Source organism: Vicugna pacos, chromosome 12 (genome assembly GCF_048564905.1).
Source record: "Vicugna pacos chromosome 12, VicPac4, whole genome shotgun sequence".
NCBI classification, from domain to species: Eukaryota; Metazoa; Chordata; class Mammalia; order Artiodactyla; family Camelidae; genus Vicugna; species Vicugna pacos.
The window spans coordinates 1,362,426-1,385,245 of NC_132998.1; the positions used below are offsets into that span (position 1 = coordinate 1,362,426).

The window sequence follows — 22,820 nt, forward strand, 5'->3', positions numbered from 1 at the left end:
AGGGCCTGACTTCAAGGGGTGGGTGGTGGCAAAGGACTCAATCTAGCAGCTGTGCCCAGGTGGGCAGGTCTGCAGACGCAGCCCCTCACAGGCAGGGTCAAGCAGGAGCTGCCGGGGGCCTGGGACTGGCTTCGGCTGTATCGGCCCCAAAGGAGTCCAGCAGGATCAGGCAGGGGCGGTGTGGCAGGAGGTGGACCTGGATGGAACTGGTAGGCGAGACAGGCAGAGGCCAGGTCAGTGAGCGTGGGTCAAGGCTGGAGGATCAGATGAGAGTTCCTGGGACTGAGGCAGGGGCTGGGGTCGGGCCCTCAGCTTCAGGAATGGGGCGAGGCTCAGGGCTGGAGTAAGGGTCAGAATGTCTGGTGTAAACATCGTTCCTGGTGATCCGAGGCAGCCTTTTCACCGTCTGAAGGCACAGCTGCGCTGAAACGCCTGCTCTGCGCCGCAGCTGGCCGGCTTTCAGCTTAGGTCTCCTCCGGTCCCAAGGACACTCGCAAGGCGCGGGGAGGGGAGGGAAAGAAGAGTGTGTGTTCTCCGGTGACCCAATGTACACTTCCTGATCCGTAGGTTTGTTGTGTGACCTCTGCACGCACCCTCTTATGTTCAGATGTGGTGTTTGGTATTTCATAGCAAAAGTAATGGAAGCCACTGGATATGAGTTAGAATGGGAGCTATGACATGTGTTAAAATGTACTGAGATCTCTTTTTCCCTTGTGTCTGGGAGGAGGGTTGTGGATTGAAATTTGAAGGTGGCACCTGACCTGGGAGGGGCTGAGGAGCCCAGCAGAGTGAGTGTGGGCTTGGGAAGAAGGCACGTGTTCCTTAGGACAGTTATGTTAGGGTTATCATTTTTCAAGGAATAGCATCAAAATCTTATTAGGGATAATGTGTATTTTTTTAGGAAAAAAGTTTACTTTTTATTAAAATATAATCTTTAAAATTTTTATTATAGTATAATTGATTTACAAATAATACTGTGTTTTAGGTGTACAGGAAAGTGATTCAGTTATATGTATATTTATGTATATATGTACATTTTTTCACATTATTTTCTATCATATGTTATTCTAAGATATTGAATATAGTTCCCTGGGCTGTATAGTAAATCTTTGTTGCTTATCTATTTTATGCATAATTTGATCTGTTAATCCCATACTATTAATTTATCCCTCCCCCTCTCCCTTTCGCCTTTGGTAACGATGTTTGTTTTCTGTGTCTGTGAGTCTCTTTCTGTTTTATATATATATTTGTTTGTATAATTTTTTGGAGGCCACATGTAAGTGATATCATATAATATTTGTCTTTCTCTGTTTGACTTATTTCACTTAGTATGATAATCTCTAGGTCTATCAATCTTGCTGCAAATGGCAATATTTCATTTTTTATGGCTGAGTAGTGTTTCATTATACACATAATGAACATTGGGGTGCATGCATCCTTTTGAATTAGAGTTTCTGTCCTTTCCAGATTCATGCCCATGAATGGGATTGCTAGATCAAATGGTAGCTCTATTTATATTTTTTAAAAGAAATCTCCATACTGTTTTCCATAGTGGCTGCACCAATTTACATTCCCACCAGCAGTGTAGGAATATCTACACCCTCTCTAGCATTTATTGTTTGTAAACTTTTTGATGATGGCCATTCTGACAGGTGTGAGGGGTGATACTTCATTACAGTTTTGGTTTGCATTTTCTAGTAATTATTGATGTTAAGCATCTTTTCATGTTCCTGTTGGCCATGTATATATCTTCTTTGGAGAAACGTCTATTGAGGTCTTCTGCTTGTGTTTTGATTGAGTTGTTGTTCTTTTGATATTGAGTTGTATGAGCTGCTTGTATATTTTGGAAATTAAGCCTTTGTGGATGGCATCAGTTTGGGTTTTTTGTTGTTGTAGTTGTTGGGGAAGTAATTAGGTTTATTTATTTATTTATTTTTAGAGGAGGTACTGGGGATTGAACCCAGGACCTCATGCATGTTAAGCATGTGCTCTACTACTTGAGCTATACCCTTTCCTCTTGGGTCGCATTGTTTGCAAATATTTTCTCCCATTCCATAGGTTGTCTTTTCATTTTGTGGATGGTTTCTTTTGCTGTGTAAAAACTTTTAAGTTTGATTAAATCCATTTGTTTATTTTTGCTTTTATTTCTTTTGCCTTGGGAGACTGATAAAAGAAAATACTGCTATGATTTACTGTCTCAGAATGTTTTGCCTACGTTCTCTTTAAGGAGTCTTATGGTGTCATGTCATATTTAAGTCTTTAATCCATTTTGAGTTTATTTTTGTATATGGTGTGAGGGAGTGTTCCAACTCCACTGATGTACATGCGACTGTCCAGCTTTCCCTACACCACTTGCTGAAGAGACTGTCTTTTTTCCATTGCAGTATATGCTTTCTCAATATGAAATCAGAATTTATGGACTTGGGAGAAAAATTAATCCCTGCTATGGTGAGATGCGCTTGCTTTTTAGATAACTTGTGGGGAAACTGGCTACAGCACACAACATCTACTCCATTTATGAAATCAGGGAGCTCCTCTCCACTTTGGATCTGGTAAAATCTGGACAGAGGAAAACTTCTATTAGCTTTTGGCTAAAATCTGAAGTTTGAACATGGGTTGAGAAAGAAGAAGGCGCCACAAGAAACCCTTTCCATCTTAAGATCTAGGTCTACAAGCGCTCCTTTGCTCGTGTGATGCAGGGAAATGAGTTATTTAGATAAAGCAGCACGTCTAGTCCTTTTATTCTCGACCGCTCTGCCATAGTTCCCCGGCCAGACAGCAAGGAATGGTGCAGATCTCCACTGTGGCACCGGGAGTGACCTTTTCCCCTGGGGAGGCCTGGGGGAGGGCAGGAGGATGCTGGCAGGGGCTGAGATACTGCTCTGTGTGGAGCAGGATGCACTTGTCCCCACCTCCTTGGGTTTGCTGGGAGGAGCCACCACGTTGATCTACTGAGCTGCAGGTGCTCTCCTGGCAAGAGAGAACTTGAGGTTGATTTATCGAATTCTTGTTCCCTTCCTCCCATGGAAGCAAAGAAATCGCCAGCAGGACGGAAAAGAAGGGTCGTGTCACTCCAGCAACCGGGTGAGCTTATTGACCTGGGCTTTGCATTCGCGACGGGCTCAGCTGTAGACTGCTGTTACTGCTACACAAGGTCGCCGTGCCTTTGTATTTACTGGCTGTATTCAAAGTTTGGGTGGTTAAAAAAATACCTAAAATACAACAACATTTTAGTAACTCTGTTCTGGCATTTCTTCATTTCCTAATATACCCACAGTCTGAAAAGTGAGAGACTAGTCCTCTGTCACCCTCTGGGGGGCCTTGCCTGCCACATGCAGGTTGTAGACAGAAAGTGCAATCATTTGTGACAACTGTAGAAAGTTAACTTCTGGTTCTGTATGTTCTGAACCACTGTCAAAATTGCATTTCCTTTTTCAAGAAAGGCACTAAAAACAATGGAAAAACGTATTCGTATCACAAAAACTTGTGACCTCGCTCCTCACCCAAGCAGCGCCAGTCCTGCTTGGCTCCTGAGGCGGCCCCAGAGAGCTGACCCCCAGAGAGCTGTCACGGGTTGACCTTTCTGGGAGATCCCCGGAAAAGCCCGCTCGCAGGGCTTGTCCTCATTTGGTCAGTGAGGAGAGCCCTATCCTCAGGGCACTGGTCAGTCAGCGACACTCGTGCTCAGGGCTGCACACCCCTCACTTCCGGGGGAACTGAGGCTGCACGTGAGCAGAAGGGAGGGTTAAGGTCGAGCTGGAAACTGCTCCAGCCCACGCAACAGCCCCTCGGAAGGGCTGGGACACGTAATGGTCAGAGGCATGTAAGGAAATCGCTCTTCAATTATTAGCTGACTCCTAAGCTAGCCAAGTGGCCTCACATGGCACAGAATACAGACTTTATAGAGTTACTTCTGGAAAGTCACAAACAAACGAACAGCAGCAGCAGCAGCAACAAACGGCAAAACTAATCCTTGAGGGGATGACACTCTGAGCTCCAGGGCTGCTGTGTATATTATTTAAAATGTCGAGTTTAACGAAATATTGTGAGACATGCAAAAAAATGGCCCATATACAGGGGAAAAAAAGTGATCAAAGGATGTTCCCCCAGGAAGGCCAAACATTGGACTTTCTAGACAGAGAGCACTCCCTTACAATCCTTTTTTCCCCCTGTAAGTTTGGTGGTGATGTCCCATCTTTCATTTCTCATTTTAATACTTTGATTCTATCTTGTTCAATCTAGCTAGAAGTCTGTCGATTTTGTCTTTTCAAAGACAACTTTTTGTCTTGAACTTCTCAATGTTTTTTTTCATTCTCTATTTCATTTATTTCCACTTAATGTCTATGATTTCCTTCATGATATACTGAATCTCTCATCATTACAAGAGCCTTCTTTATCTCTAGTATTAACTTGTGTCTTAAACCCTTTTGTCTGATGTTAGTACAGCCACCCAACAACAGAGCCTCAAAACACAGGAGACAAATCCAGACAGAATTGAAGGGAGAAACAGCCGATCATCAGTGACAGCTGGAGGCTCTGACACTCTGCTCTCATTACTGGAAGCTGAACAAGAAAACAGGAGAGAGACCAGAGCAACACTGTAAACCAACAAGACCTAACAGACACCTGCAGACTGCGTCCCCCAGCAGCAGAACACATTCTTCTCAGGTGCACATGAAACAGCCTCCAGAACAGACCACACAGTAAGCCAGAAATAAGGTTCAATCAATTTAAAAGGATTAAAACTATACAAAGTGTCTTCTCTGACCACAATGGAATTAAATAAATCTATAACCGAAGGAAATTTGGGAAATTCACAAATATGTGGAAATTAAACAATATGTTCCTAAATAACCAATGTGCCAAAGAAGGGAATTTATAGATGTAAACACCTGTACATTGAACTTCATCAAAATTAAAACCTTTTGTGCTTCTAGGGGCACCATCAATGAAGTGAAAAGACAACCTATATAATAGGAGAAAACATTTGCAAACCATTATCTGATAAGAGACTTGTATCCCAGATTTATAAAGAAGTCTTATAACTGAACAATAAAAAAGCTAAATAACCCAATTGAAAAATGGGAAAAAGATTTAAAGACATTTCTCTAAAGAAGATAAACAAATGGTTAATAAGCACACGAAACAGGCTCAACATCATTACTCACTAGGGACATGAAAATCAAAACCACGAGATGCCACTTCACACCCACTAGGATGACTGAAATAAAAAATAAAGAAAATAGTGAGATGGATGTGGAGAAATTAGAACTATCATTCATTGGTGCAGGTATTTTGGAAGACTGGCAACTGGTCAAAATATTAATCTACCACACCAACAATTCCATTCCCAGGTATATGCCCAAGAGAACTGAAAACACATCTCCACTCAAAAATTTGTGCATGAACGTTTATGGCAGGGTTATTCACAGTAGTCCCAAAGTAAACAAACCAACCCCCTTAAAACTGATGAATGGATAAATAAAATATGATACATCCATACAACGGAGCATTATGTGCCAATAAAAAGGATATAAATACTGATGCATCTACAACGTGGATGAACCTGGAAAACGTCAGGCTACGTGGAAGAAGTCAGGCCCAGAAGACCACATACTGCATGACTCTATTCATGTGAAACGTCCAGAAGAGGCAAACCATGGAGGAGACACTAGGGGGAGGGACGAATGGGAAGTGACTGCTAAGGGGTAAGGAGTTACTTTTTGAAGTGATAAAATTGTTCTAAAATTAGATAGTGGTGACGGTTACACAGTCCTGTGAATATTCTAAAACCCACTGAACTGCGTACTTTACATGAGTGGATTTTAAGGGAAGGGTGTAGCTCAGTGGTAGTGTGTGCTCAGCATGCATGAGGTTCTGGGTTCAATCCCCAATACCTCCTCTTAAAATAAATAAATAAACCTAATTACTAACCCCCCCAAAAAACCCTAAAAAATGAGGGGATTTTAGGGTACATAGATTATACTCATAAAGCTGTAAAAAATAATAAAAATGCAACCAAGTTCCTCTTTGCCGCTCCATATTAAAAAGGAAATAAAAGGAATGATTTCTACCCTTGGATCAGTGGTTCTCAACTGGGGGTGATCTTGTCCCCCGAGGGACGTCTGGATACTGCTGACTGCCCTGCAAGGCGAGAACAGCCCCCATAACAAAGGATGATCTGGCTCCAAACGTCAGTCACACCGAGACGGGGCGCTCCTGCCCAGATGCGGCTCCGGCAGGACAGAGCAGGGCGCGCGCTGCCTCCCGTCGCCCCCACACCTGCTGAGGTCCTCTGGTGCGACGGCATCCCCTGGGTCGAGGACCGTTATGAGAAGCCATCCCAGGAAACTCACTTTTAAGGCAACGGTAAGGACGTGAGGCACAGTCGTCTCTCTAGGGGTGTCCTTGGGAGAACCTTCTGTCCGGTCTTGGCTCCGAGAATGGCTGTCCTGCCCTGAGCAGCCTGTCTCTGCTTTGTCTCACGGACACCGTGAACTCTGGGCCTGACCGCACTCTCCTTTTTGGGTTCGCTGTTGAGCCAAGCTTGTAGCCCACCCTTAGGAAGGGCGTAGGTCTTGGTATTTTGCCTGTTTAAGTTTTATTTCTGGTTCCATTTTATACCCCGAATTTCTTTTTCCTTTTTTAACATTTATTTTCTCTTTATTTCCTTTGTTCCTACTTTTAATTTTTACCATCTTTTTGTTTTGTCTCGTTGACACGTCTTGGGTCAGCTATTGACACTGCTCAGCGAAAAACAAGGCACGACTTCGACACGTGTAAACGGCGAGTCTCAGCGCTGGGAGGGGAGTGGGAGGCAGGAGAGGCAGTTTATCGGGCAGAGTTGGGGGGTGTGACGGAGGCAGTGAGGGAGCCCAGTGACCTCCCCATGGGGTGCCCTGGTTCCTGCTCCAGAAGCCCGGCTGGGGGTGCGGGGGGCAGGGGGTGATGGAGTCAGGGGACCCTCGGGGGAGGCCGGCTGTTCCTGGGCTGCTGTGTAGGACACTGTGGCCTCTTGGTGCTGGAAGGAGCTGCGCTTTCAGAGGATAAGTCACAGACGTGGGGACAGAGCTGGTAGGAGAGGGGCCCCCGAGACGGGCAGGACTGGGTGGTGTATCAGGGTGTCCTGGACCGGGAGCCAGGAACTTGGCTTCTTGGTCTGAAGTCCCGGCTCCACCCTCGTTGGCCAAGGGGCTTTGCAGCCACGTGGCTCCTTAGTTTTCCTGCCACTGAAACATGGTGGTCACGCTTGCGGGGCCTGTCTCTAGGGTTGATGTGAGGACCAAGTGAGATGATGAAAGGAAATTGCTGAAGTGCTCTATTCATTGCTAGGCTGAAAACTTTTTCTTTTCTTGTTTTTTTTTAGTGTTGTGGGACAAAAATAATGGAGGCGTTACTGCGGCTGTGATCGCCGCTGCACTTGGGGAGACGTGTCACTGGGAGGTCATCACTGTCGCGGGCGCCCTGGGGGTTCCAGCTCCACGGAGCAGGCCTGGGCGAGACCTGGCTGACCCTGGGGAGCTAGGACTTACTCAGCAACCCTGGGGAGGAAGTTTTTGTTAGTCATTCAGTTGCGTGTGGACGTCTGCAAGAGAGTGCCGAGACTTTCAGAGCCGACGGGATCTCAGGGGCGTGGAGAGGCCGGCCTCCTGCCCAAGCTCTCTCTCCGGAGCTCTGGGAGCCCCGAGCGCTGCGCCCTGTGTCCTCCACGGAGGGAGCTCGGCCCGCGAGAGTCCAGAAGGGCTGGGGTTCGGGCACACGGATTTCCTGGCCTCACGTGGTTTTTGTTGTTGTTGTTTTCATGATCTCTGGGGTGGAGGCTGCTACAGTTCTGGCTTCCCGGGTCTAATCCTGCTGTTTTCAGCGCAACATGGGACCAGCTTCATCTTTGGGGTTGGCTGACAGCCACGAGGCCCCTTTCTCTCATTTTCATGTTATTCTTCAGTTCGTTTTCCCTCTCCTTGGCTCCCCACAGGTTCCCCCATCAACACACACCCCAGATATTGCAGCCGACCAACTTCTGTTTTCACCTGAGTAGAAGTGTTCTTCGGAGGAAGGTCGCAGGATGTGACCAAGGAAGACGGCTCCTTGCCCTCGAGGCTGGGTGGGGGGGGCCTCCTAAACCTTCCCTCCACTCAAAGTAGTAACTTTCAAGGTACTTTTCCTTCAATCCTCTACTTTCTTCGACCTTGGTATCCTTTGGGTAATTTTCTTTGGCTTTGAAATCTTGCTGTCTTCCCAGACCAGGGTGGACATGGGCTGGTGAGCTCGCCTCCTCTGTCTCCCCCGAGCCACGTGACGTGACCCTGACCTTCGTCACACCCCAGACGTCGTGCTGAGCGCTCCTCCTACACTGCGTTACTTAATTCCTACAACAACCCAATGAGGCAGGAATTATCTTCGTTTTGCAGGTGAGAAGACCAAGTGTCTGAGAGCTTAAACCACGTGCCCACGGTCACACGCTTGTCCGTGGTGAAGCCCGGAGGCTAGCTGGGGAAGGGGTCAACGGCACACAGCTGAGGTAGAAGCGGCATTGGCCTTGGGGTCAGAGGCTTGGGTTCGCATCCTGGCTGGATACTGACCAGCGGGATCTCGGCAAGTCACACCCATCGCACCCCTTGGCCTCAGCCTTCTCATCTGCAAAGAGCTAATTAATTGGCTCACTAACTAGGCGGAGGATGAGAATTAGCCGCAGTGATTACCCAGCCTAGGGCTAGACTCAGCAGATGCTCGGGCCGTGTCTGCGTCACAGGGCTGCGCACGTGTGGCAGGCAGCCCCTAGCCGGCCCCCAGACACACTGCCTCCTGATGCTCTGGCCCTCGTGTAATGCCCTCCCCTTGAGTAAATGGATACGTCACTTCTGTCATGTGGGGCTCACAACATGACAGGTGCCTTCCCTCTGTGTAAGGGAGGGAGAGAGAGAGAGGCTTTTTTTAACCTGGACCTTCTGGGTCTAGAAATAGGGACTTGCTTCTGAGTGTGCAGGGCCGATCCATGTAGAGGCCCAGACAGTGAGTTCTGCTGCTGCGCGGGGGCATGGAGAAGGCTTCTTGGTTGAGGCAGGTCCTTTTTTGTGTCCCTGGGCTTCTTGTCCTGGGGGCAGCAGGGGGTGTGTGGCTTGAGCTCTGACTATTAATAGGATGTCTGACCATCTAGTGGCTTCTTGTGTCCCTCTGAGTCTTGCACACTGGACTTTTTGGCAGTAGGTCCCTGACACTACACCCACTGAAGCACCCTCCATCCCTCAGGGCCCCAGCTGTGGAACCTTGCCCCACCCACGGCCCCTTTCTTCCTTTAAACTCTTTCATCTCTGACTCTGACTTCAAGGCTCTGCAGAGGGACAGGTGCTGATCTGAGAAGGTCCTGGTACTGGTGGGGATTACCCTGGGGCTTTCTTGGCTACCCTTCCCACTGTAGGATGGTCCCTGCACACACACGTATGTAACACACAGGGACACATGCACACACATGCAGGCACACATGTGTGTACACAGAGCTGCAGTAGGACAGAGGCCCAGGGGCGGCACTGGACGAGGAGCCTGGAGACGGGGGCTCTAGCCCGGGCTCTGACCCTTGGTGACTGTGGAACAGCACATCTCCCTTCCATCTGTTTCCTCTTTTGTAACATGAAGGAATTAGAGCCGGTATTTCCAAGGCATCTTTTTCTGTGATTTAGATGAAGACATGTTATAGGGACACTCAGGGTGGGTGTTGGGTTTAGAGGCTGGGAGGGGGTTTATACTGTTCAGTTACACTGGCCCTGGGGACAGACTGTGTCTGAGTTCTGGCTCTGCTGCTGCCGGGCTGTATGACCTTGGACAAGACACTTCACCTCTCCCGTTTCATCAGTAGGGTGGGGTTAGTTAAACCTCATTGTGTCAGGATCAGGTGAAGTGATTTTTGCCACAGCACCATGCACTGTGAGTGACGCGTGTTATTACTGGGCTCAGCTCTGCCTAAAAGTCACTGAGCGATCTTGTGGAAATGGAATGAGCTTTTCTAGACCTCAGTTTCCTCCTCTGTAGACTGGAGTTTGGACAAGTAGAAGATCTTCAAGGCCCCTTCCTTTCACCATCTCCTCACCCAGAGCTCAAATAGAGGGGATGACATTGAAAGTGGCTATTTAGAGATTCACCACACGGGGGCGATGAGATCCTATGCCTTGTATCCTTGCCACCATCCTCGGCGTCGTGACATCCCAGGGACGTCGGAAAATCTTCTCTACCTGTTCCTCCCAGACCTATTTGTGGTTGTGCTCTTTTTGGGACGGGGACAATTGCCAATATGAGGCCAGGCGCAAGCTCCTCTCAGGACAGGGACCAGATCCTTGCCCTCTTCCACACGGTTGTCACTCCCATGTTCAACCCTTTCGTCTACACTCTGAGGAACAAGGAGGTCACAGTGGCAGTGAGGCAGCTCACGAAGAGATACCTTTGGAGCTCTTGACCCCTCAGGTTCTTGGAGATAAGGGCCTGATCCTTGGGGATTCTCAAGGAGGAGGGAGCAGCTGGCGGCTGCAGCCCTGGCCCAATCGGTGTGGTCTGTGTAGGGGCCCCTGCCTGCCCAGCTCAAGGACCCAGGGCTCTGACATGCTGCTCAGAACTCAGCTTCTGGGGCCTGTTCTTACGGCCTTGACCTGACTTGTTTGCAGGCAGAAAGCTGGAGAGACAGGCACTTGAGGGGCGGTTGAGGAGGGAAGGCGCTGTGCCCGTCTTGTGTGATGACTGAGCAATTCCTGGTCTTCCCTGTGGTTTGGGGCGCCTTCCTGGGCCTAAGATTCCTGGAGACACTGCTCTTCCTCCTTCTCCCAGAGTCCTCACTGCAAACCTTTCTTTTTTGCATAAGTCACCCCTGATATGACATGAGCACCTTTGCTCCAGGTGGGAGGTCTGACCAGGGTAGGAACGGGGCAGGGAATAGGTGGTCTGGCTTTGGCCATTCAGGTGCTGAGTCTTGCCCGATGCCGCTTTAGGTCTGGAAGCTTCTGTCTAGTCACTTTTCTCCTGACTTACAGCTCCTCTCCTGGGATCCCTGAGATGTTGATATTCTCTCCTGAGCTTCTTTCTCACCTGCAGCCTGGCTTGCTGGTCATCTTCTCGTGTGGTCCTAGGGTAGAAATGCACCTACATCTCTCACTCTGACTCTGATCAATCAGAAGGGCTGATCTGGCCCCTGGACTCCCAAGATGATGCTTTTGTTTCTTGCAAACTGTCCACTCGTTCTACTTGAAGCCACCTTCATTTGCCTGCACCATTTTACTTTCCCTGGGAAGCCCATTCTTGCTTGTTCATAAACTCTCCCTTAGCAATAAGCTGCCAGGGGGAGAGGATAAGCAGGGAAATCACTCAAAAGGCACAATAAACGAGGGCCTTGAAAATCGCATTGATTTTCTTTTCCAATTTACAAAAGTAACACTGTTAATTGCAGAGAATTTTGCATTCAGAAGAAATGAAAATAACCATTAACATTTTGGTGTTAATTATGTCTGGTTTCCCTGTGTGTGTGTGTGTGTGTGTGTGTGTGTGTGTATGTGTACACACATCTATACATATTTTTAAAAACTAAAAATGGGATGATATTGTCTAAATTGCTCATAACTTTTGTTTTCCACATTATTAAACTATATTGTAACATTAAGTAGGCTTCTAAAGCATCATTTTAATATCCATATAGTAGCCTACTATAGGAATGTACTAATTTTAAACAATCTTAACAGACTCACAGACATAGAAAACAAACTTATGGTTACCGGGGGGAAAGGAGTTGGGGGTATAAAAAGGGAGTTGAGGATTCACAGATACCAACTACTGTATACAAAACAGATAAACAACAAGGTCCTACTGTACAGCACAGGGAACTGCATTCAATATCTTCTACTAGCCTATAATGAAAGAGAATATGAAAAGGAACATATACATATGTATAACTGAATCACTATGCTGTACACCAGAAACTAACACAACATTGTAAATTGACTATACTTCAAAAAAAAAAAAAAACAAAACCAAAAACTAAGGACGAACCCCACAATCTTCTATTATTAGAATTAAAATTTTTTGTTATAAATATTGCTGAGAGAGATGTCATTGCGCTCATATCTTTGTATGTTTATGCTTTTCTGAGCACCATCTTCTAGGAATGGAATTGTTGGGTGAAAACATATGCACAGTTTAAGAGTTTTTGAAGCATATTACCAAACTGTCCTCCAAAAGAATTTTTATAGCTTTACAGTCCAACTGAGGGCAGTCCCATTTGCAGGGGAAGGAAATGGACTAAGAGTCAGGAAGGAGTTAGGGTTAGGGAGCCCGGGGAAGAGCAGGACTGGGGACATATGGGATAGTTAATATTCTTGTAGTGCAGAAAAGACCTTACAAGGAGGACACGAACTCATTTACCCCCAGTCCACCAAGCACTGTGTGAGACATACTTGGACTGAGAGTGCAACGTGAGGCATCAAAGTTAGACTCAGGCAATGACTTCCCTATAGAGTTGGTATCTGAACAAGACAGGGGGAGAGGCTTTTTCCTCATTGTTGTGAGCTGAGGGCGGGGGCAGGAGGAGGACATGAAATCCGACTGGCTTGTCCCTAAGTGGGTTTGTGCGTCTCTCACCTGAGATGGTGACCATCAGTTCTTGAGGCTGAGGCTCCCTATTTATGGGGTCCCTAGACAGAGTTGCCAGGAAAATACTGGATGTTCAGTTAAATTTGAATTTCTGATAAACTACAAGTAATTATTTGGTATAAGTGTGTCCCATGAAATATTGGCCAGAAGGATTTTGCACCACTTTATCTTTCTGGGGAAAGAAATGTTTGAAACACAGATACATTAAAAATTATTCATTATTCATGAGAAAATAAAATTTAACTATATGTCTTGTATTTTTATTTGCTAAATCTGGCAACTGTATCCCCAGGTGCTATTCAAGCAGGGCTGGAACTGCAGTTGGATGTGAGGACCTAAGCAGAAAGCTCTGATCACCTGCATTCAGGAAGAAGGAAACTACCTGGGAAATAGAGCAATTTCCCCTGATATGAGTCCTTTGTTGGACCAGAGACTCACTCTTGTTACTTGTGTGAATGTTGGCCATCCTATAAGTGCAAAAGAGGATATGGGAGGCTAGGGACGGAGGAGTCCATGTCTATCCTTGGGAATAAGGGGCATTAAAGAGTGGAATAGTGTCCCTTATTGTATTGGAAATTATAGGAGTGGGGAATATGGAGCTGCCTAAGAAAGGTTGACCAGAGGACTGGATACAGATGGCACTATGACACAGTGGTTTACAGCATGGCTGTGGTGCTAGGAGGCTCCAAAATCGAATCCTTGGAGGTTTCTTACCATTTTTATGCCTGAATTTCCTAATCTGTAGAACAGCAGTTACAATAGTTTCTATGCTTCACGGAATAGTTGTGAGAATTTAATGTAGACCCTCTCCAGGCATTCTTTGTTGCACAGTCACTTAACATTATCGGAAATCAATTTGTTAATGGTTTCTCATCTCTCACTACATGTCCCGTAAAGGCAGGGTTGCTGCCTGTCTTGTTTACCAGTGTTTTCCTAGTGCCTGGCACATACTAGATGTTGAAGAAATAGTCGTCGAATAGATTACAAAAAAAACTGCTTGGCAGTGCATGGCAAGTAGTGAAGCGGTAGTTACTTTTGATTAATAGTAGGAGTGCTACTGCTATCATTTGCATTTCTATGAACTTCAGTGATAACTTTCATTGAGGTTTTTAGATGTCTTAAACACTTCGGGGCAGCGTAGGCCTGAGGCCGTTGGCGTATACGCCTCTTCCCGGGACCCGGACACGCGGCGGCCGGTTGAGCGGCCGAGCGGGAGGGCGGGGGCGCGGGGCCCGCGCGCGGGGAGGGCAGGGCCGTGCGCGGAGGTTGTCGAGGGGCAGCGCGGAGTCGGGGGCGGGAGGCCGGCCTGCCGGGCGGGGGGGCGGGGCCGCGCGGAGTTGGGGGCGGGGGGGCGGGGCCGCGCGGAGTTGGGGGCGGGGGGCCGGCCTCGGGGCACACGGGCCGCGGCCGCTGGCGCCGGCGCGGGGGCTCCGGGCGCGGCGGGCGGTTAGGGTGAGCGCAGAGCCCGGGGGCCGGGGGTGCGTGCCTCGCGCCCACCCGCCTCGGTGCCGCCGAACCCGGCCTCTTCCGCGCGTCCCCGCCGTTTTAAACGGCACATCTCCTGCGAGCGGGAAGCGTCGTCCGGACAAGAAAGCATCGCCGCTGTTAAGGCCTCCTGCGGGCCTCGGAGGTAAGCGTGGGCGTGGTTGGGGTTTCGGTGGTGAGAAGAAAGCCCCGCGACCCTCGACGGGGCCCGGCCGCCGCGGGGGGACGAGGGTTGGTCCCACTGTCCCCGCGCCTTCCCTCGCCCGCAGCCGCGCGTTGGGGGTGGACTCGCCTTGGGACGTGTGTACTGCCCGTGTGAGTGGGCCGAGGATTAACTTGACAAAAACGTTGGGACCTTCTCCGCTAAGGAGCCTCCCAAAGTTGCAGGAAAGCCGAAAATGTGTTATGTTGTGTTACGTCAGGCGGAAGCTGTGTGTGGACTTTTCGAAGAGAGGGGATTTGGAAATGCGGAAATCCTGGTGCAGGCTGAGTGCAGGCAACTCCGCAGGGGGCATGTGGGCCCCTTCCTCTGGGCCTTGGGAGGAAGGGAAAGGGGTAGCAAGTGAGCAGTTCTGGGGGGAGAAAAAGTGACTCCGCTGGTCGCAGAGCTGATAGGAATCCTGGAGGACCAGGCTTGGGGAACGATCTGGAACCAAGAGACACCCAGAGACGGGAGCCAAGTCAAGTTTTTACCACAGGGGTGGTCTGGCTAGGATGCTGCTGGCGCGGCCACCATTGGTTCTTGGTGCTTCTTTGGCATGTGTGGTGCTGCCGCCTCTAGGTCCTGGGTGCCCCCACTGCCGTCACCAAAATGAACTGTGAACTTTCCTCTACTCTCTGCATCACTTGCACCTGATTGAAAGTCTTAAGCAGATACATCCACGGGGACTAGCTAAGGTCACAGGCCTGTGACTTGGCTGCTAGAGTTTAGGGAAAGCCAGTATTTTGGCCGTGTTGGCTTCTGTAGAGGATGGGGGAGTTCTGTCTTCTCGCAAAGCTCTTAACCACCAAATAAAAGTAAATGTCAGAGAAAGAAATATTGTATGATATCACTTGTATGTTGAATCTAAAAAAAAATACAAATCAACTTATTTACAAAAAGACTCACAGATGTAGAAAACAAACTTATGGTTACCAAAGGGGGAAGGGGAGGGGGAGGGGTAAATAAGGAGTACGGGATTAACAGATAAACACCACTATATACAAAATAGATAAGCAACCAGATTTACTGTATAGCTCAGGGAGTTATATTGAATATCTTGTAATAACTTTTAATAGTACAAAAGAATCTGAAGCTGTACACCTGAAACTAACACAATATTGTAAATCAACTATAATTAAATTAAAAAACCCACCAAACAAACAAAAAAACACCAAACCACAAAATGTATGAAAGATTTTTAATGAAACATTTGAATAAAAAAAAAAAAACCAAAGTGGAATCTCAGCGGTGGGGTCAGTGGGTTGGCTGGTGAGGAGAAGCTGCTTTTGTGGAGTTCATGCCCGGCCTCCTTTCCTGCCATTATGGCCGTTCTATTCACAGGCCCATTCAGAACGAACTGAGTATGATTTGTTGAGGAAGGAGGTAGATGCAACTTTCTTGTGTCTTTAGGACGTGTGCTTGGGCCCTGTCTGAATTCAGCACTTCTGCTTGTTGGTGAAGTGCAACTGGAAATTCCTAATTTTAGGCTGGATGGATCAGCTATGTCCAATCTATGGTGACCAAAAGAGTTCAACAGATGGTCACCTGGTCTTCAGTGGTCAGATGTTCAGTATGTACTGTTGCCTACAACGAGCCCAAGAACAGTTTCACAAAAGGATACTGATTATTTGCCCCACAGGCCAGGGCTTGGCTCTCAAAACCTGGGTTTGGTTCCCAAACCTGTGATTTGCCTCTTGGACTTACTAGAGCTTCCAACGCCATGATGTTGAGCATCCTAAGGTGTGCTGGGTGTTCAGGAGGTCCAGATGGCAGAACTGCAGCCTGGACCAGCTAGAGAGCGTTTTCTTGCTCTGACTTGTGAGACATCTGCTAGAGGGTTTGAAGCAGCACACCCAAATGGGCTGTATGTTGCTTCCCAAATCCAGAGACCCGCAGGAGGTCATTTTCTTACCCTACAGAGAAAAAGGTGAGGCAGCTTGTCCTTAACATTTGAGGAGATGTCTTGACATTTCCAGAGAACCTTCACTGAGGTGCCAGGTCTCTGAATTTGATGGGGCTTATCTCCTCCCCTCTGGTATGAGCGTACACCTAGCATACCTGCTGTGTGCTTCTCTCCAGGTGCTGTCAGCTTAGTCTTATCAAAATAATGAACTGGTGTGGTTCCTAGAGGAAAATGAGATGCTGAGGTTGGTGTGGATTAAATGATGGTGCAGAGTGAGAGCTGGTGTGACTCTGAGGCAAGACAAGAAAGGCTAACTTCCGTCCCTGCACTGATTCTGGAGTGTTTTCCACTTACAAGGTAGTGAAGAAATGCATTTCTTACTCAGTGTTTGCACATCTGGTCCAGATGAGGAGAAGTGGCTTTCTGGTGGCCCAGGCTGTCCTGCTCCTCCTCCTCTGTGCCACTAACCTCCTTCCACCTGTCGTTCTGCTTATTTTCATCAGCTCTTTGTTCTCATCTTTCTACTTTCTCTAAACTCACATTATCAGAGGGAAAATTAATAATGTAGAGAGTGAAAGTGCCAGCTGTAGAGTTGGAAACTCTAGTCGTTATTTCCTAGCTGTGTTACCTAGGGAAAGTTGTTCAACATCTCTGTGCCTTGGTTTCCTCATCCTGTTGAGATTGGTTTAATAATAGAGCCTTCTTAGAGGTGAACTTACTGTGAAGCTTGAATTCTGGGGACTCCAAACTTGTATGGGCTCCTTAAAAGGGCCAGGAATTGCTAGCAGTTATGTTCCTATGGTCACATTTTAAAATATAAATTGCCAAGTTTTATTAAAAATTGCAAAGTGATCTATTTTAACTGAAGTCTTTTGTAGCTTCTGTCTTTCTCCTCTCTGACTTTCTCTGTCACATTTCCCCTTGTGATGGGTCATGTTGAAGTGACCATGGATACTTTCGGATCTAAGTCTAAGTTGAGTTGGTGATTAAGTTTAAGTTTTATGGGATGGTAGCATCTGGGTTTGTGTGGTTCACAGTCACTTTTGCCCATAGTTAAGTCATTGCCAGCTGTCTTGATGCAGGAATGACTTCCAGGAACACACCTTCTACCCACGGTGCCGTATCATCAGCATTATGACACAAAGTTTAGCACCGGATGTTTAATACAGCAAAAATGTGTCTGATGGTGCCGGGCACTGAAAATATGTGGTAAGTGGAGGAGAAACCAGGCTGGAGATCTAGGGATTGATAAGTGAGTTTCTGGCAAAAGACCTTTCCAACCATGACATGTGTAAAGTTGTCAGCAGGATTTGATTTTCATCCTCTAAGTAAAAAACAAGTTCTCTCCTGTCAGAAATATCCTTGATGATGCAGGAACATATACACTTATAAACAAAGCATTAATTTTACTCTTTTTTAAAAAATGGGAATGGGGTATTTGATTAAACTTAAATACTTCATTTTAACTGAAATTTCAAAAGATGTTTTGAGTGTTTCAGTTAAAAAGTGAGAAATTAAAACCACCTTTAGAGTGCTGGGTATTTGAGCTTAGCCACCTGTTCTCCTTGCCTGACCCTGAATAAACCTGTCTCTGCTCAAAAACAGAACAAAACCCAAAACAACTTTTATGGATTTGGATGTACATGAAGGTAACTGCTTTGGTCATCCTCAAATTTATTTTTAAAAGAACTAAGAGATGAAAATAATGAAATATGAAACAAAAGCAATAACAATGAGTGATGAAGTTATTCTTACATTCAGGAACGAATTATAATGGAAATTTCAAATTGTATTAAAAGCTGAAGTTTGTTAAGAGGAAGAGAGAGATTCTGCATGAAGTATAGGCTCGTGGATTACTTGATAATCTGTCTCTGACATAGTGTTTTCCAAAGATGGCAGCAGCAGTATCTCCCGTCCCACATGCACGTTTGCAATGTGACCTTGTCACCCTCCTATATCAAGAGGCGGGGTCTAATCCCCCTACTCTTAAATCTGGGATTGTCTTAGTGACCCACTTGTAACCAACAGGATGTGCTGGGAATGATGCTGTGTGATTTCCAGGGTTAGGTGGGAAGAAGCCTTGCAGCCTCTGTCTTGGCTCTGGGAATGTTTGCTCTGGATGTCTTCTTTGGGGACACTCCCTCTTGGAATCCAGCTGCTAGGCTGTGAGAAGGCCGAGCCACATGGAGCGATCACGTGTAGGTGTTCTGGTCAGTAAACCCAGTCATTACAGGCACCCGACATGGGAATGAAGAAACTGTTAGATGATTCTGCTCCCAGCTGTTCAAGTCACTTCTACCTAGTGAGTCTGATGACAGAGACATTGTGCTGCAGAGACGAGAATCCTTGTGCTCTGTCTAAATTCCTGACCTACAGAAATTAAGAGCACAACAAACTGATCATTGTTTTATGCCACTGGATTGGGGTGGTTTGTTATGCAGCAATAGGTCACTTGAACACCATCCAATTAATGAAGAGAGTGAATCAAATGAACACATTGGGAAAAGATTTAGATTTCTTGCTGATTAGACATAAATACTGACATCAAAGTAGGAAACATAAAATTTAATATGCTACTGCAGTGAGACCCTGGAGAGCAAAATGGCTAATGAGTGAGGTCAGTTCAGAGACTACTTAAGATAATTCATTGTACAGGAAAACTTGAAACATTGTGAAAATTTACAGCTAATATATGAAAGAAATTTGATACAGGTTTGATCAAATTTGACAACAGTCCTAAAATCTAACATAAAATTGCCAAAAATGAGTTGTGAAGTTAAAAACTTTTCCCCTAAACTACCAATTAAAACAATACATTTCAGTCAACCATGCAAGGGGTAGGACAAATCATCTCTCTAATCTCTTTACAGAAAGTATATAACAAAATCATTGTCCTGTGAATAGGAAGGCAATCAAAGAGTGCACAGCAAAAAACATAAGAAAAAATGAATTCCAGAGGTGAGCAGGGAAAACAAAAATATATTGTTTTCCTGGATTGTATCATTTGTGGCATCTGCCAGTTTAAAAAATTTTCTAATTTTAGTAATATATTTTTTCCTTTAAATGAACATTGTACTTAATTTTATATTTCTGTCTTGTTTTATTAAATAGGGCTGTCTCAAAGGATATAAGCTTTAGGCCCCACATGTCTGGGATCCATCCCTGCATCTACCACATAGGGTTTTTATGGGAGTTAAATAAGATAATCAAGTCAAGGGGTTTGTATTGTATGTATTATGCTCTCAAACAATCTTAGCTGTTGCTATTGCTGTTCATTATAGCTCAGATGCCCTTCTGTGCTTCCTGTTCAGGCCCTAATCAGTTACTTTTTGCCTCGAATTCCCACCGGCCCAGTGTGGATGGCTCTAGGGGGCAGCTGTGACGTCTTGTCCCGAGTGCCATCAGTGTGCGCTGGGCAGTGGCATATGAACCGAGCTCCTCGTGTCAGTGGTGTGGGTCCTGGGCTGTTGAGTGTCATCTTTGCTGCACCACTGAGGACCTTGGCTCTCTGTCCCCACCTTGGAGATTCCGTGCACTGTTCAACCTTCAAATAATTCCCCTCTGCTTGAGATGAGCAGATTGGAATCTGTTGTTGGCAACTGGGCACCATCGCTGATAAAATGGTTAATGATCTCCACGTCTCTTTTTCCTGCCACTGTTACCTACTTTTCACACCACTAGAAAGATTTTTAAAAAACCTCACATCTGGTCTTGTCACTCAGGATGAGTCCCCAGATTCTCAACTGACCCCCACATCCTTCATGATCTGTACGGGGTGGAGGTGGGAGCACAGCTGTTACCTGGCTCCTTAGGTTTTCCATGAGATGAAAGGATTTTTTATCCCACTCCCAGAAGGGAACAGGGCTGGAAACACTTCCTGCCTTTCTCTCTAGCCCCTCACTCACTTCTTCAGGGGAGGAGGAGTGAACAGCCTGGTGATGCTGTAGAAAGCCCTCTTTGGCTTTTGTCTCGGGCTGGCCTGTCTTAGGCTGTACACACTCTTCTCCTTCAGGTGGTGAGCTGGGGGCCGGCCCGCTGGGGTGACCAGCAGTTTGTACAGAACCCCTGCCTGTAACTGGGGGTGGTGGTGAATGTGGGGAGTAGGAAGCTCATTTTGACCTTGGGTTCAAGCCGTCTCCCCCAGCTCAGCCTGCCTGGTAATAAAGCTGACCTTGTGCTCTCTCCCTAACTCCAGTGTATTCTCCTCGTTGGCAGAGAACCCAAAAGGGCGAGCTGTGAGGTTCACTGGGCCTCTTCAGACCCCAGCAGATTTGGGCACTGCTTACATTTCCCTCCTCTCTTGTCAGTTCCCCGTTGCCCACCACACACACACACACACACACACACACACACTCGTAACTGTAATAATCGCCCTGCGGTTCCTGGAGTGTGTGCCATGCTCCTTGTCACTGATGGACCGTTGCACATTCTATTCCCTTTCTTACTTCTTTCCCTGGATAACTCCTCCCTGTTATCTAGACTTCAGCTAAGATATCTCCTCCTCCATGAAGCCTGCTCCATCCTCTCAGGCTGGATTAGGGACCTTTCCCTTGTGCTCCTCACCGTCCTGTCTTGCTGCTGTGTTTGGCACATGTCTCATATAAAATTGTGAGACTGCAGTCGACTGTTGGTCTGTCTGTCCTGTTTGGTTGTGTTTTATTCCCCTTTGCCCCAGATCCCTGGCACACTTCCTGATGTAGTATTTTCTGAGTGAGTTATTGAACTTGAGCATTCCAGTGGGTGCATCATGGCACGCTGGGGGACCACACGGATTGGAGTGATCTTCTCAGGCCTTGGTTTCTGCACGTGTGGACTCTTGGAAAGGATGGAGCTCCCAGGCCCACTGCATCTGGTCATAAACAGCCTTGCCTGGGACCCTCATGGGGAAGCCCAAAAGGAGTGGGGTTTGGCATTAAACTGAGTTTCCTGAGGTCGCTGAGAAAAACGAGCCATAGCCACTGCTTGGCCTCGGTAGGAGGAGGCAGCCCATGAAGTGCTCTGAAGCCTTCACGTCTTCTCCTGGGGCCAGCTCCCCGCTGTCCCCTTACCCTCTGTGGGCGAGGGGCCTGTGGAGCTGTGGAGGAGGTGGGCTTCCACGTGCCTGAGGAGCACAGTGCACAGCCCAGCGTGTGGCCTGCGGGGGTCGGAGGGTGGGGAGTCCGAGGGGCGTCCTGAGAGTTCAGCTCTCCGTAGTGGACCTGAATCTTGTCTGCTGCCTGCTCACGTGCCCTGTGGCGGTGTCTAAGCCGGCCCCGCGTTCTGCATGTTAGCGCTCCAGCAGTGCTGCACCGAGGCACTTGACGTGAAAAAGTATGATTGGATATGAAATTCTTTTTCATTATTAACAAGAATTTTCAACACTACCTTTGCCCATGAAAGAAAAGGAAGATCTAGTAAATATAAATATATATATATTTATGTATAGTTTCAACTATTGCAAAATTTCGAATGACTTTGTAAAAGGTTTTACATTTTTTATCACCCATTTCTGTGAGTAATTTTCATTCACGATGACCATAGTTATTTTAAGAAATCAATACTTAAAAAATCTTGATCAGGAAGTGTTTACTGTGTCAATTTTTAAACACAAAACCTAGTATAATATAAAAATTATGTTTGCAGAAGCAAGCTCAAGTTTCTTATAAAAATTTAAATTTTTATTTGTAACTTTTATGTAAAACCAGTATTTAAAAACTTCCACAGTACTGTATACTTTTTTTCTCTTATGATTGTATTATAAGAAGTGCAATGAATTTTTTCCATGAATTCCTGTCTAGATGCCTTCAAATCCCCTTCTGTTTACCCTGGTGTGTCACTCAAATCTCAGCACTTCCTATGTATGCCATAATGGGAGGAAGGTTGGAAGTACTGCACTGAGTCACTTCTTCCAGGAAGCCCTCCAGAAACACCTGCGAACTGTAATCGACCATTAACCTTCTACTGCATGATTGCACATTTTGTAGTTACTCATTACATGTTTCTGCTGGTTTGTTTGTTTTCACTCTATTCTCTCCATGGCCACCCCCATTAGATTAGGAGCCCCATGAGGGAAGGACCTTCTCAGTTTTGTTCTGAAGATTAGGAGAGCTGTATAGCTCTTGGTTCCTTGACTCTGTGTCTGTCTGAGGATGTTCTCTGACCCAAGTTCCTTTGAGCTGTTTTCTCTAAGCGGGGGCTAGACGTTTCATTCCTAGGAAACCAGGGTTAAGGTTTTCCCTCTGCTGCCTCCAGCCGCTCAGCTGATGGTATCAGTCAGAATTCTTGACGGCAACAGAAGCAAGCTGTCTGGATGATGAAACTGAGAAGTAATTTATTAGCAAAATATAGTGTTGGGAGGGTTGAGGACCATGTCAGAGGCTAAGCTTCCAGGAGTAACTCCCAAACATGAACTGGCCAGTGGAGGAAACCACTGGTGCTGCCACTAGGGACCAGATGGCACTTGTATGCCAGAAACTTGCTGCTGCTGCAGCCTTCTTTGCTATTGCCAGAGAGACAGGGAGAGAGCGAGAGCGAGAGCGAGAGCGCTGCTCTCTGCCTCTTGTGGGCCCGGGCTACTCAAGGTCAGGCAGCAGTGCATCCAGTTGGTGGTACCAGCTCCCATACGTT

General features: G+C 46.8%; 1 protein-coding gene across 1 annotated transcript in view; it reads left to right on the forward strand.

The window, feature by feature from the left end:
- The first annotated feature begins 14,002 nt into the window (after nucleotides 1–14,002).
- LOC140700022 (integrin alpha-7-like) overlaps nucleotides 14,003–22,820 on the forward strand; it is a 64,269-nt gene continuing 55,451 nt past the window's right edge. The window contains exon 1 of the mRNA XM_072972491.1: nucleotides 14,003–14,254. The gene's annotated coding sequence lies outside the window, so the exon portion shown is untranslated. The remainder of the gene's footprint in view (nucleotides 14,255–22,820) is intronic.